General features: G+C 37.9%; 1 protein-coding gene across 3 annotated transcripts in view; it reads left to right on the top strand.

Annotated features, from left to right (window-relative positions):
- The window catches only part of LOC124145796, a 79,561-nt gene that overhangs the window by 45,293 nt on the left and 20,908 nt on the right, over window positions 1-13,360 (top strand). The gene's annotated exons all lie outside the window — the stretch shown is intronic.

Raw genomic sequence — 13,360 nt, forward strand, 5'->3', positions numbered from 1 at the left:
ATCTGTGGTAGGATCCAATCTCAATCTATCTAGTATAAAACGAAACAATGGGGCCTCTGAGAAAAAGATTTCAGTGTAATGACAAACATATCTTCCCATGTTTTTGTCCAGTTTCCTGTCTGTCCACGCCTGTTACTTTCCTTGCTCTCGATACTTTTTCCGTTTAAGTTTCATGTCCTCTCGATAAATATCATACACAGGAGCCCACATACGTTGCATGCCGACTTCTTGCCATTCATTTCGAGTCGGGTTATGTGCAGTTTGGTCTCTGCCTCCTTTCTGAATAGATACGTCTTCATTATCGTCGTCGCTGTCCTCGTGATACCTGGGGGAATTGCCTAAAAGTCGGGCCAAGAAAAGTCGGGCCGGGCCGGGCCGGGCCGGGCCGGGCCAGCGGGTAATACTAAAAATGGATTGCAGAATAATAAAACGAAACGCGCATATCTAGGCAGATCTCAAATGTCCACAAACGTATAGTTTTGCTTATTTAATTGAGTTTGAATAAAAATGCACCTTCAACAATGTAATAAACTGATGATTTTGACTACATACCGTGAGTCTCGTAGAAAAGTCAGTGTCTTGACTGTGTGTATTCTTTGATTAGAATGCTTCTCACCGACCTTGGCGTGTAGGGGTGTGATGTCCTGGGCAGGAAACGACAGTGTTTTGACTACTCTTCTTTCATTAATTAACGTGTTGGGCATCCCTAATTAACCTTTACTAATTCGTGTTAAACCAACACATGATGTTTTCTGGAAGTGGATATTCGCGAATGTCAAAGGACTGACACGACACGTGTTAATAACTGTCCAAGCACTTCTAAAGTTCCTAACATTCTTTAAATCTAAATATTAGTATTATATCTAATTATATACCACTTTATTGTCTCATATTTCAGTAGTTAAAGAACACATGGTTCTCAAAGTGAAGCCCTTTTCCCTCTTCATTCTCAACATAGTCTCTATCAGAAGTGTTTGGCTTGTGTTGGGTCCGACTTGGCCCGGGCTGTCAAAATGCAATTTAAACACACAAATGTATCATCAAATGTCTTTAAATCTATAGACTAGCATTATACCTACCTTTATACCACTTTATAGTGTCTCAGTTCGCTGTATTTAAAGAACACATGGTTCTCAAAGTGAAGCCCTTTTCCCTCTACATTCTCAACATAGTCTCTATCAAAAGTGTTTGGCTTGTGTTGGGTCCGACTTGGCCCGGGCTGTCAAAATCAACTTTAAACACATAGATGTATCATCAAATGTGTTTACATCTGTAGCTTAGTATTATATCTACCTATATACCACTTTATAATGTCTCAGTACATCGTATTTAAAGAAAACAAGGTGCTCAAAGTGAAGTCCTTTTCCCTCTACATCCTAGACATAGACTCTATCAGAAGTGTTTGGCTTGTGTTAGGTCCGACTTGGTCCGGGCTGTCAAAATCTTCTATAAACACAAAAATCTATCTTCAAATGTGTTTACATCTATAGATTAATATTAAATCTACCTATATACCACTTTATAATGTCACGGTACATCGTATTTAAAGAAAACAAGGGGCTCAAAGTGAAGCCCTTTTCCCTCTACATTCTCAACATACTCTCTATCAGAAGTGTTTGGCTTGTGTTAGGTCCGACTTGGTCCGGGCTGTCAAAATGTACTTTAAACACACAGATGTATATTCAAATGTGTTTACATCTATAGATTAGTGTTATATCTACCTATATACCACTTTTTAATGTATCAGTACATCGTCTTTAAAGAAAACAAGGGGCTCAAAGTGAAGCCCTTTTCCCTCTACATCCTAGACATAGTCTCTATCAGAAGTGTTTGGCTTGTGTTAGGTCCGACTTGGTCCGGGCTGTCAAAATCTTCTACAAACACAAAAATCTATCTTCAAATGTGTTTACATCTATAGATTAATATTACATCTACGTATATACCACTTTATAATGTCACGGTACATCGTATTTAAAGAAAACAAGGGGCTCAAAGTGAAGCCCTTTTCCCTCTACATTCTCAACATAGTCTCTATCAAAAGCGTTTGGCTTGTGTTGGTTCCGACTTGGCCCGGGCTGTCAAAATCAACTTTAAACTCACGGATGTATCATCAAATGTGTTTATATCTATACCTTGTTTTCTTTAAATACGATGTACTGTGACGGGAACATAAACATTCTAATGATAATGATGATGATAGTTGTTTATGATGAGGATGATCACCATATTTTAACGTCTATGTTGTGATTAACAAGGAGGTCTTTCATGATTGAATTTAATCGTGCACTATTGCACATATTTATTTATCTGAAGATCCTCTTGAGAAGCATGTCAAGACTGAAAACAAGTCATTCAATGGATTTTCCTAAACCACCCATTGATGCAGTACTGAATATCAATGTTAATGTTTATTTTGTTGATGGTGCTGGACGGTACAGAAATGAGTGTCAATCAAGCGAAGTGCCATATCAAATCGACCCAGAACCAGTCACTTGCCACTCGAAAACGTCAATGTGTGATTTTGTGTCAAAGTTGATGTCCAGCTTGACACAAACACAGTATCTTTGGCATGGTTCGATCCTCTTGTTACCGTAATGTGTGGTTTTGACTCCGAGACCATCAATGGTACGACCCAGAATATGCAGAGGGCGTCGTGGGAAATGATAATTACATATAAAATTCTTTGGAATACGCCCACATACAGAGTCAGACGTATCCAAGCGAACAAACCTGATATGGTCCTTTTTGATAAATCCAATGAAAGCATTGTATGACCGATTTATCTGTTTCTTTTGAAACCAATGAGCTTCAGGAGAAACAAGGCAAAGACAGTATAAGGACCGTACTAACGAAATGTCAAGCTAGCTTCCCAAGTTGTTATACTCGCCATTCATGACAAGAAAAATCCCGTTTCCTGACGCTTAAAATAGTGTTTATATTAATTAAAATACACACATTTCCAAATATTCGAAATATTCCAGTGTCCATACCGTCCACTATCCTTGAAGGATAATGATGACGTAGACGACAAAAACGACAATGACAACAACGATGTGCTGGATTGACTTTCAGAAAGCATATGATTCTGTCTGATTGGGAATGTTTGGACATGTAGAAATGTTCGTCAGTGTCCACATCGTCCACTATCCTGGAAGGTGTATCTTGCCACATATGTTTGCGCGTAGAGACACAAAACCAAATAAAGACATGACACATGTGTATGCATACAAGTTGGAATAATATGGACAGTTTACAATCCTAGACACATTCCACATTAAGCCATGTTAGATCATGTTTACACTGCTGTTTTATGTATGAGAACACAAGAAAGTACGGATTTATCAGTCATTCAAATCTCGGGTTCAGCAAAAGTTTTCGTATCTATTTTTAGTAAAAATCGTTAGGAGTTTTGCGATCAGGGTGTTAGTTGTCAATTTTAGGTGCTTAAAATGCACTTTAATGAATCCTTGGAGTCTGTAACTTTGAGAAACGTTGTAATGTTATTAGTACAAAATCAGTAAAAGATAAAGCATATATTTTGTGACCGGAACTAGCATGTTCGAGGTAAAGCTTACGTTTTGTGTACCATCAAAAGCATGCCAGAATGTGTGTACCGAACTCTCGAACCTATTCTCCTAACACGACCGCCTCACTATAAAAATACATATAGATTTGGACCTGTGAAGATCAGGGTTAGAACAGATCTTCAGCAACCAATGCTTGTATTAAAAGGTGACTATGGTTGTCGTTAGAGGCGAATAACGGGATCGGGTTGGTTGTCAGGCTCGCTGACTTGGTTGATTGGATGCATGTAATCTTATCTCATCTGTTGTATTCTGAATTGATCGTCTATGCAATCGTATTTCTATGGATCTATAATACACAGTCTGTTGCTCAGTTTTATTAAGCTTATTGACTTTCGACATAGGTGAACAGGGACATTTATTTTAAATGCAAACAACATGTTATTCAGGAAAATATAATTACATGATAGGGGTTTGTGAACACACAAATAATTATTTATTCAAACTCCACTTCCTTTAAAAAACATATATATTAACACACACAAATGGTTTTTACAATAGTTGATTTTATGCTTCCAAACAAACCACACGCAAGCTATTGTTGAATTTTAAAATATAGCCAAGGTAAATGTATCCACAATCATATTTAATCACAAATATCGTTCTGTTCTATATAAATGTAACAAGTGAACTAACCATTTCAGTGGATCTCAACATGGACAAAACTGTTGGAGATGTTCAATGAGTGAATGTTTATTTAATGAAGTAAAAACGTAGATTCTTCCTTTTGGTAAATACATGTAGCTGTACATCTTATAGATGTTCCAAGAGAAAATAATATAATATCTACCTATATACCACTTTATAGTGTCTCAGATCGCGGTATGTAAAGAAAACTTGGTGCTCAAAGTGATGCCCTTTTCCCTCTACATTGATGATACATCTGTGTGTTTAGACTTGATTTTGACAGCCCGGACCAAGTCGGACCCACCACAAGCCAAACACTTTTGATAGAGAGTATGTCGAGAATGTAGAGGGGAAAGGGCTTTACTTTGAGCACCTTGTTTTCTTTAAATACGATGTACTGTGACATTATAAAGTGTTTTATAGGTAGATACTATACTAAGCTACAGATATTAACACATTTGATGATACATCTGTGTGTATAATTGATTTTGACAGCCCGGGACAAGTCGGACCGAGCACAAGCCAAACACTTCTGATAGAGACTATGTAGAGGGAAAAGGGCTTCACTTTGAGCACCTTGTTTTCTTTTAAAACCGCGATCTGAGACACTATAAAGAGATATTTAGGTAGATATAATACTAATCTATAGGTGTGAATCCATTTCATGTTACATCTGTGAGGTTTAAGTTGATTTTGACAGCCCGGGCCAAGTCGGACCGAACACTTGTGAGCCTGTTGAGAGTATGGGGAGAAGAGGTCTACTTTAACCAACGTGTCTGCTTTATACACGATGAACAGTGACATTATTAAGTGGTATTTACATAGAAATAGTCCTATCCTATAAATATAAACGCTATGCCGACAGATGGAAATTTGTATCGCGATAGCTAAAAGTATTTGATACGTTTCAAATCTTATTTCGTTTAACGATTGCTCTTTTACATGTTACCTAGATCAGCGACGCTTACACACAGCTCCACTTTCTGGATTTCAAGCGATTTACTCCGAAATACCTAATTATGTTTCACGTTTTTGGTTGGTGATTGTTCATTAATGTCATGTGTGTATGTTGCATCAGTAATATGTAGGTATGATCGCCGATAATGAAGTAATTAGCCAATAACACTTTGGCCCGTCTTGGCCCGGCCCGGCCCGACTTTTAGGCAATGCCGATACCTGGCACGTTTTCTTAACGACTTCAATTTGTTCTCGGGGCACCACGTCCTGATGTGATGCTGTTGCCTATCAAGACCCCTCAATCGGTACAAGCAGTAGCCATGAATTGGTGACTTGTGTCGTCGTCAGAAGAGTCACTCGCTATGTCATCACAATTATTACTGTTGACGTTTGCCTCACGTGCTGATGTAGTGGTGTGATGTTGGTGAGAGTTTCCGTACATCTGAGTGCTACTTGGTTGAATCAGCGCTTTTACAGCACTGTTGTTAGGGGTCAAATCGCGTTGTGTTGACGGGTTTGTTTGCTTTCGTCCAAATTCATTGTTAAAATATTAGGTTGTAGTCGTCCCTTTCCACTACTCTAAGGTCTTAGGTCTACAGTTAGAATCCATAAGGGTGTTGGCACTGCTTCGTTATATACGGACATGAAATCAGAGCAATGTCAAGTGACTCTTAACCTCTAGGAATTAGGTTTTGCAACAACGGAACATTAATCACATTTTTGTGATGGGTGGTATGTGTAAACAGTTGATATATGCAGAAAGCAAGTCATCTAAAACACTCATGTTGTTGTTCCAGGTATAAAAAAAATGCTCACCCTGTAGATTGGAAGGAATGCCTTTGATAAATGTCAGATATGGTATAGTTTTATTAATAGTATCATAAAGAAGTTGTCACACAGTGTAACACCATATGATGTTGTTAGGTACTGGTTTGATGAGTCGTCTGTGCTGTATCTGATAAACAAACAGTCTTTCCACAACCACTTGGCCCAACCAAGACCGCATTAGAAGGAATAGAAACATTGAATGGTAGAGCAGTATTATGTATCTGTTGAAGAGAGGGGGAGGGGGAGTAGTAGGAGGGTGTGAGGAGGAGAAGGAGGGTGAAGGGCCTGATGCATCTGTCTTCTGTGTCTCATCATATTATCATATCTGGAAAAGTGTTTCCTCCATTCTGGACAAGATGTTGACTCCATGGTGACTACTGTAACACTGGGTCTCAGTATGACGTGTCTGCTATTTAGGGTGGTGCTGGTTGTGGTAGTGGCAGATGAACAGTTGTCTTATGTTTGAGCATGGCATGGCATCTCAACATTAATTTCTACATGCAGAGCATGGTTCCTCCTACTCTCTGATGCCTTACAAGTGCTTTTCATCTGATCCTTGATCCTCTGAAGGAAAGATTGTATCGTAGATTTTACTTTGAATGTAGGTGGTCCTCGGGTTGATTTTCTTTGTTTGGTCTTCTTCATGTTATTTCTATTCTGTCTACATTTTCATTTGCTTGTCTTAGTTATGGGCGTACAGTAGTTCCAAATATATCCCTGGACAGATAGCTGGACTTTTACCCATGTCCATCTTAAGGCGTCTTCCCCTCACAGCTTCTTCCGCTGAAAATGGTTTGAATAAATGTGTTTTCAATGTTTTATAGTCCGTCGTCATTAGAAAATATGAGTATGTGTAAGCAGATTAAATAGTTTATACTTCAATACATGACAAAAACACAGTTTATTGAATACAATGGGCATTTGAAATAAGGTGGCATCTCGAATAGGTCTAAATGGTTACGCTTCCTTTAGTCTTCTGAGTCAGTACAGACATTATGGATCAACAAAAATGTCCCGTGTACCAACTGCTGATATGTTTGTGGACTGGATAGCTTTAATATTGTTAACTAATCGAATTTTCTTAGATTTAACAATCTTGCTCCAGCATTACGTTTCATGGCCAAATTCCTCTCATGTGCAGCTTCGCTTCTTTCCACTATGTCTCGATTGTGTGATGTCACTTCTATGTTCGGAGTACCAGCTCTCTGTTTCGCTACGATGGGTATCATATTTGATTTAGACGACCTTTCTTTAGTACAGTTTGGAATGTCTATCTCGTTCTATTTTCAAAATACTGGATAAATTTCTCGGGATCCGGAATGTATAGTTCCGTTCCATTGTTGTTAGTATAGGAAAGGATGCTGTCGTATGAGAAGTGATATGTTCACGTCCTCTGTCAGAGAGAGTGGAGAGTCCCTGCAGGTCTTTTCATTTAGATTTCAGTATAGGCTGTACTTTTCACAATTGCCATATTCTTGGATGATAAGCAATAATCACAAAACAATCAGACAGTGATAAGAAGAGTATTTTATTCATGTAAACACTCGTTCTAATTCAACATTTTGACAACATGTTTTCTTTCTCTGTTACCCAAAGGGGAGTTTTGGAGTGATCATTTCGATAGTCTTTGCACTGGTATTGACACAAATAGTCAGTTGGCCAGGGGTGAAAAACATTTTTTAAGTCATTAAAATATACAAGTTATGCCTTCGATTACAGGTCATATGTTCGGTTATATGAATTTGGCAAACACTTTGTTTCATTTAACTGTTATTCTAATTCTCAGTGAAATAATTGATAAAAATCTTCATCTTTTTTCTTTTTTTTTCAAATCGTTTGAGTATGTAAAACACTAATTCCATTGATTTTTGGCAATAAAACCACAATAACTGCATGTCACAATCTGGTTTAACCATTCTGCTATCCAATACAGAAAACAAAATGAAAATATATTAAATAGGGGCTGAGATATTGTATACAATGTTAACCCACCCCCCAAAAACCAATTTTGACGAAAATTGCTTATTGAGATAAGGTGGCAGATTATGTCAATGTAGTTGATGAGTGGGATAATAGCAACAATGCTTAAAAACCCAAAAATAATGAAATTATAAAGAAATAAGATGTTTCAAGTTTTTCTATGAACACCTATGGTAGCCATTTTGAATTTCACGGTGGGTGATATTCCACTTGATGATGATTCTAGTATGTATCGAACGGAATCTATCCGGACGACATTCCAAATAGCTTAAATGGCATTCCTAAAGAATTCCTAGGCTAAGACATTTTAACAAAAGTCGCATTCTTCACATTCTTAACATTCATGCATAATGACTCCGTTCTCATTGTGACGTCATGCTTGTCTGTTAGCATAACACTAGGCTCATGAATATTCATAGGGTGTCTTCCTAGGAAGGAGCTGAAGTTATTAATTTTAAATTACTGAGGTTCCATATGGCACACATGGCACAGTAGATTTTCAAAGTGAAGGTCATCTGTTCTCAAGATCTCGTATGGCCACCATTAGAAGCCAAAACTGACTGCCATCGTCGTCTCATGGAAGCAATCAGATCTTGAATGTGGCCTGGGTAATATTCACCCACCCTGCCTGCATATCTGGCTGATATCCTACGCAGTCCTGGTTCTGTTGTAGTTGCAGAGGTGGACATGGTGGTTCTTTCACGTAAGTGACGTCGCTGTATGAACCTGTCCTGTGCTCTAGTAGTGATACGTGGTCAAACGGATCTGGAAAAGTCACGTGTTGTCCTGTGTGTCTGAAAACAGTTCTACAGTCTTGGAATGGTGCTTGGTGCTACTTGGAAAAAAACCTGTCCACAGCTGTTTGCAGTTGGCCTTCCGTCAGTCGTGGCATGTTTTCGCTGTTCATTTGCTGTAAGATTGTGATTGCATGCAAACGAAAGCGAACGTTTATAGCCCAACAAGTGATGGTGCACGTGAACGTCATGTTGGTGTGTTTCGGCACCAGGCTCTCATGTGGTTGTGCTTTTGCGAATTTTCACCATCTTTCCGCAGTACCTCATTCTTTCCACACAAATGAATCCCAATCCATGCAGACCAATACAATTTTGCTATTAATTTGGGGGGAGCGTCGGGGTCTACATTGGCCATTTGTAGCTTCAACCTTCAGTGTGTGTGTATGTGTGTTGGGGGGCTGCCCGAACGCCTATCCCAAGAATCACAAAAACAATATGTGAACAATTATTGATTTTATTTTAACAGAAAAATCAACATTTTTATATATCGTGGTAGGAGTTTTTACACTTAAAGAGGGAGGGGGAGTGGTGACCCCCAGAACCCCTCCTCTAGATACGCTACTAGATGATGACTGGATTGATGAATATTGTGGACTCTGTTGAGGCAAAGATGAGTAAGCAAATCTCGGTAACTGGTTGAATGTTTGATCACAAGATGCATTAACTGAAGGAAACAATGTTCGTTTCTTTTATTCATATCAACTCATCTGAATGTGTTGTAGAATCCGTCAGTGTATATTAGCAGGGACGCCATAGTTCAAGTTAATCGGTGCAAGTTAAAGGTTGGAGTAAAAGACCTCTCGAAATGCAAACGGTTTCGAACAGCTTGCAAAGAACCGAGCTTTCTACGTTTTCATTAACGTATCAGATTTCATTCGACGAAAGTCATTCTTCTCTGCCAATATCCAGCACGTGTTAATCGGATAAGATATACTATTACGTATCTACATGGCAGGTAATGATTTAAACGACTCCAATATACAACCAATTGTGATCAGACAACATGCCCTTCACACGGGCAGTTCAATCTTTGTCAAATCCAATTTCCTAAACCTTCCTTAATGTACATATGAGCTGTAATTGAGAAATTATGTTTTCAACATAATCTATAACATTATGGAAATTTGATCTCGAACACATACAGCAATTCCTTACATACTGATTGACTTGATCGACCCAAACACACTGTGCAGCAGATGGTACAAGGAGAGATTGTGTTTGTGTCGGGCAGAATAGAACAGAATTTATTTCGTATAGTCTGGCCATGAGGCCAATTGTACAGATGGTTGGATAATATTTGACATATTGTGACAGAGCGCTTCAGTTAATATTGGCTTTGGAATTTCTAAGTTTAAACATTTTATCTAAATAAAGAGCTAGCTGAAATAAAATGTTGTCGTCATTTGTTGTGAGTAACAATACAAACTTGTGCATGGTAGGATATTGATAATAATACGAGGGCAAATACCTTATCCTTAAGTTAGTATAAGCTGGACATATAAATAGTGCATGGTATTCATCATCTAAGTCTTCTTTACAGAAAGTGCATAGACTGTCAGCAAAGTCATGGTCACTAGACATTCTATATTTATGTATTTTAAAATCATTTAAACAACATCTAAATTTTGTTAAAGATCTTCTTAAATTTACAGTCTTAATCGATATTTTTCAGGTTGTAGTAAGGATTTGTAAGTGCAATATAAATCTAGCCTTGGTGAATTAGATATACAATCTGACCATACTTGCATAAACAAATCTCTTGTTCTTTCCTTAAATGTATAAATAAAAACATCTCCGACATCTTGCATCAACCATACATAACCGAAACCATAACTAAACAATGTATATCTTACAAATGAAACCCAATTTTTTTAACCTAATTCATCATATTTACACAGCATGAAATAGCAATGTTTTGGATATTTACCCAGAGGCATTCTTAATAGTTTAATCCAGTACTTAATTATTTTCACAACACCATGTTCATACATTCTCGTTCTTCCAAGTTCACCTAATACAGCAGCATTTGAAGATTTGTATCCTATTGTCAAAGCATATTTACAAAATTTAGTTTGTATAATTCCAATGCTTTTTCTTACTTCTGTACACCATATTTCCGCACCATATAGCAAAATGGGTAACATTTTACAATCAAAGATTTTATAGTATGTATCAACGTTTACGTCTGGATATTGTACCATCATTCTTTTAATTGGCACTGGAGCCTTGTTTGCCTGTTTAACTTAAGTCACTCATGCTTGAGTAAACATATTCCTACATGAAATCAGAATACCAAGATATTTATAGTATGACACCACTTCAAGCTGTTCACCATTAATAAACCATTTTTCATATTGGGATAGAGGCCCTCCATGTTTAAATACCATAACTTTACTCTTATGAATGTTTACTGTTAGTCCCCATTTATAGCAGTATCTTTCTAAACTAGTTATTTTGTTTTGCAGATTTATAATAGAATCAGCAAGTATGGACACATCATCTGCAAATAAAAGCAAAAATATTTCATCAATATCACAATCAATGAAGATACCACCAGTGCCATCACTCTTCATAACATTTACTAGTTCGTCTTTGTACATAGAAAACAGCAGCGGTGAAAGCATACATCCTCAGGGTGTGGTTTTATCTATTATCGTCCGTACGAGTTCTAAATGGAGCTAGAAAAGGCCATTCGTTAAGTATAAACCACACCCCTCGGGTTAAGTTGAGGATGTATAAATACGATACCCGACCCAGAGTGTTTACATTCTCAACAAAACCCGAGGGGTGGGGGTGAGGTGGGGTGAGGGTGAGGTCACACTCTACATGTATCAATGAATATTTATGGAAGTATTATGGGGTATGTGGGGTGGGGTGGGGTGGGGTGGGGTGGGGTAGGGTGGGGTGGGGTGGCGGGGCCTTGAAACCGAGAATCTGCATCTAGAATACACGTCCTTTTTTGGTTTATGTTTATGACACTAAGCCGAGATCGCTTTTTCAGTTGATTGAGACAAGGTCTTCACAGAAGTTCACATTAGTCACACTGTACATGTATCAATGAATATTTATGGAAGTGTTGTGTATGTAACATGTTCCCATATTGATGGTTCAAGAATCGAGACAAAACATTCTATATTTCCTTATACATATTACAAGTACTTTCTATGATTATATACTTCCATCCAGCTGGCAATATAGTTCTTACAACAATCAGTACCTAGCTGGACGCTCTTGGCCACGCTCTTGGCCACGCTTTTAGGCACAAGTAAGAGTGTGCTCCAGACATACACAGACACAGATAAGTGTGGGTACTAGACACACACAGACACACTATAATAGTGCTCGATGTATTCTCATAAGTTCCGAATTTTCTCACATGCATATTGAAACGGGCCGAAGATAAAAACAATCAACAACTAATTAAAGAAATTGGTGCACTATGCTTGTAAACAAAACAACCCACATAACTTTTCAAGCATAATATTTTTTAAGTATATTATGCATACAAAAAAGAAAATAGTTCAGCACCCCTGGAAATAGTTCATCCTGAAATTCGCTACATTCGCTACAACTGCTAATTTCGTGATGAATATGTCAAGAATGATGTATCGTCACGACGGACACTTATCAATTTTCTGTTTGGGGTACCCTGATTTCGGGAGGATTATTAAAAAAACACGGATGGTTGTCATCAAACAATCAACGCCCATTTGTTATCAAATGTTTTCTCTGTTATCAATTCTTAATACTATCTACATATCTTTTATGGTCTAAATGTTGTTCGCATTTTATGTACAACTTGCGTTTCTTTTGCGGTTGAGCATACTTTTCACACATTGGTATATTGCAGCGCTTTGGGCATGCTCAAACTTAGGATATAGTTCATCATAAATATCCATTTATTATTAACTATAATTAATATTGTTAATACATAATAAACACTACCTTGGGACCCGGGTTAGTACATGAAGTCATCAATATTCCAGCTACATCACGGCGGCCAGGAAATAATCTAACGAAGATCGCCATTAGGGAACAATGATATGCAGTTTGACCTCCCGATGCCTTGTAGTCGCATATTGCGTCAAGGATTGTTTACTAGTGTCTAGCTACCCCTTAACCCTCAGGGTTTGATTACCCACATGGGTACAATGTGTGAAGCCCATTTCTGGTGTCCCCCGCCGTGATATTGCTGGCATATTGCTAAAAGTGACGTAAAACAATACTCACTTACTTATTAAAACAGACATATAGGTTTACCTGAAGATGCCCACTCCAATGGTAATACAAATATAAGAAAAACAACCACAGTGAAGATTAGTTGACTGAAACCTCATGATATAGATATATAGTCCTTGTGTCGAGCTCGTGGGGACCTGAAAAAAAACGTTCGAGTTATCCGGGTTTCGAGACAACCAAACAAAGTGAATCCTTGAAATATCGAACATCGTGTTATGCTGTGTAGAGGGGAAAAGCGACGTTTCGGTATAGATCCCTATACCGTTGTCAAGCAAGACTCACTCAGGGAATATACATAATCCCTAAAATTTTCAGGTATTACACATATTCCCTGATTTTACAACAAGTATT

This window comes from Haliotis rufescens, unplaced genomic scaffold, assembly GCF_023055435.1.
Source record: "Haliotis rufescens isolate VD_foot unplaced genomic scaffold, xgHalRufe1.0.p SCAF_6, whole genome shotgun sequence".
NCBI classification, from domain to species: domain Eukaryota; kingdom Metazoa; phylum Mollusca; class Gastropoda; order Lepetellida; family Haliotidae; genus Haliotis; species Haliotis rufescens.